At 31.6% G+C, this 3,308-nt stretch overlaps 1 non-coding gene across 1 annotated transcript; it reads right to left on the reverse strand.

Moving 5' to 3' along the window:
• Positions 1-1,864: 1,864 nt before the first annotated feature.
• Positions 1,865-1,937, reverse strand: TRNAT-UGU (transfer RNA threonine (anticodon UGU)). Its single transcript has one exon. It is a non-coding gene; the product is annotated as a tRNA-Thr (tRNA).
• Positions 1,938-3,308: the final 1,371 nt, after the last annotated feature.

Consider the following 3,308-nt stretch of genomic DNA (forward strand, 5'->3'; position numbering starts at 1 on the left):
GCTGTCCAATCTCATATTCTTTTTTTGGGATTGGACAGCATAGTATTATTTTCGAGATCTTCTTCATCTGCTAAGAGAAGAATAAAAACCCTTGGTTTTTTTTTTTCCATAATGAGTTCTGTCGGTAGGTCCGGGATTGGTCCCGTTGTTATCATCCCATTCTTCTTACCGAAAAAGCGCTTTTAATAGAATCTCGTTATTGATATAACGAGTCACTTTTATCATTTTTTATTGTTTATTTTTAAAGAAAATAAGAAATATTTATGGGTCTTTTTCTGTTGCTTGCGCATTTTAATTGAAGAAAAAGACGTTCATCATTTGCTGCTTAGATTGCAACAGAAGAATAATTTTGAGTTTGTTAGATAGGACATAATATTTTATATGACCACTCTATTCGTTGTTTCTAATGGTAATATAGAACCTGTACGGAAAAACTTAATGTCATAATAAAACATTTTGACTAAAGATAGTGCAATATAATCAATGTCATTTTGATAAGACAAACAAATTTCTCTCCATGCAAATTTTGATGTACTAAAACTCAATATAACAAAGAAATAGTTGTAGTACTTATAAATAAGATGCAAAAAAACTTAGCTATACTTACTTCACTATTGAACCTATTGAGGGTAGAGGAAGAATCCTGAGCTCCAATTAGAAGAAAGAGATTTCCCACATCTAGTTGCATCCTCAAAATGCATTCTATCAACACTGCAATAGGAAATGGAGTGCTTTTAATGGAAAATAAATAAATTTAGTAGATTATATCATTAAAGTATAAAGATGGAGTGTCATATACCTTTAGAAACAATCCATGTTTCTCTTGTGATAAGGAAGTTCTTACCCTATTGATTTATGATAGTGTCATTCATATACAAGAATAATTAATTTAATGCAAATCTACACATATATGAATGTGTGTATATCAGGGCATTGTTTGAACTGATACAAATACACTCACATACATGTTGTTGTTATATTTTGTCATTATGATCCTTTACATTAAGTAGATCTAAAGACATATTAAGGACTTGTAAATTAACTAATCATACCCAATTAGAATTGGGTCTCTTAAAGAGAGATTATGAATTATATTTGTGTCTCTTCACTAAGAGACAAATGGTTAATAGTTGTATATAATTTTTGATCATAAAAAAATATTCCGAAGTTCAATATTATTTGATTAATTTAATTTAGAGTAAGAAAAAAGAATGAGATCCATTTCTTTTTGTTCATGGTCTATATATTCCTTCCTATGTTTCGATCGAATGAATTTCTCTTCGGCATAAATAAAATGCAACTTTCGTAGAATAAAGTTACCATACCAGCAAGATTTAATGTCAGAGTTTATCCGGGATTATTAAAAAGAATGATACACTCTCCTTTTCCATTGAGAAATAAAAAAAGGGATGACGGAATGATTAATAAATTCCCATATTTAAGGTCATAGAGAAGAGCTATAGTAGATTATAGAACCGTGTCCCTTCATTTTTCCAAGTACCTCCTTGAGACGACTTATTATTTTTAAACGAGGTCTACGATAACGGGACATAAAAAACTCCTTATTTCAAGAAATGACATAGACATAAATTAATGTTGGAAAGAGGAATAATATAAACAGCACGAATATTGGAATGATTTTATATACAGAGAGAGAAACAAATTATCTTCAATTTGAAAATAAAAATATTGTAGAGAGAAAAAAAAGATATGTTTCAATCATTGATTTCGTTTCTAGTTGAAACGAATCATGCCACGACAGACCCGGCGGGCCGACGATACGAAAAGTAAGAGCCTTTTCCTTATTTCATAGATTTTAACGATCTATGGTTGATAATGGTAAGAAGTGGAAAGAATAAAAATGAGCCAGCTATCGGGATCGAACCGATGACCATCGCATTACAAGTGTGACGCTCTCACCTCTGAGCTAAGCAGGCTCATATGCATGCAGTATGTAGTCACATGCTTATTGGCTGAAAAGATCTCTTCGAAATCGCTAGAATTATACATAGCGAATCGAATTATAATAATGCAATTCAGATTCAAAACATTGCGTCAATTTATCTTAATGGATTATTATAAAACAATAATGGGGCGTGGCCAAGCGGGAAGGCAGCAGGCACTATATTCGACTTCTATGTGGGGAGAGGAGGAATCCGGGATATCAAATAGAACGAGAGCGGATTCTATGTCGAATCAAATTATAGGAAGTAATAATTCCTTTTCCAAAGAAGCATTTAAAATTTCCAATGAGATGGAAGGATTGTACAAAAAGAACAGAGGTTTGGTTATCACTTATCCTTTCTTCTTCCATAAGGGATCTTTTGCATATCCCAAAGAATCGGGCAAGACAATGCTATTTCCTTTAGTTATATTGGGGATATTTACTCTGTTTATTGGATTGATAGGAGTTCCTTTTTTTCGAAGCGGAATGAGTTATGACATATTATCTGAATGGTTTACTTCATCGATGACCCCTTTTGATAAGAAACATCCGAAAAATTGGCCCGAATTTTTACTAGACGCAATCCCCTCAGTTGGTATAGCATTTTTCGGTATATTGATTGCCTTTATTTTCTATATACCTATTTACTTCTTATGAAAGGATGTATATCATAAAACAAATCCTAATATGAAGATTATTATGGACCAATCGATTAATATTATCTATAATTTGTACCAAATACAAATATCTGTTTGCAGATAGTCGTAAACTACGGGTGTAGTTGACCATATGATATATCTATCATTCTTGAGAAGGAGAACTTACGAACAATGCAAGATATAAAAACATATCTTTCCACAGCGCCTGTGTTAGCTACTTTATGCTTGGTATTTTTATCCAGTTTATTAATTGAGATAAATCGTTTTTTCCCAGATGCTCTGACTTTTCCCTTTTTTTGACTTTCATTTTTTTTGCTTTCCTGCGAACCCAAAATAAAAAAATGATGTTAGATTCATTTCCTTTTCTTATTGGATAAAGAAAATTTTAGAAGGTGAGGGTGAAGTTAGGATTAAGATAAAAGTAAAAATATAGATCCAAAAGTTCCTCAAATAGTAAACTACTTGAAAATCTTAATTAAAGATTTTATTACGAGAATGAATTAAGTAATAAAATATTTAATCATTTTTAAGACAACTTCTATCCCTTTATCAATTCCAAAATCCATTTCGTCGTCCAGTAGCTACAACAGTATTCTTAATCGGTACCGCAGTAGCTCTTTGGTTAGGTATTGGAGCAACGTTACCTATCGATGAATCTTTAACTCTAGGTCTTTTCCAATTTGATATAAATTAGAATATCTTAA

The sequence above is a fragment of the Cupressus sempervirens genome, chromosome 1 (assembly GCF_028749045.1).
Source record: "Cupressus sempervirens isolate cs-2001-9-10 chromosome 1, ASM2874904v1, whole genome shotgun sequence".
In the NCBI taxonomy this organism is placed as follows: Eukaryota; Viridiplantae; Streptophyta; class Pinopsida; order Cupressales; family Cupressaceae; genus Cupressus; species Cupressus sempervirens.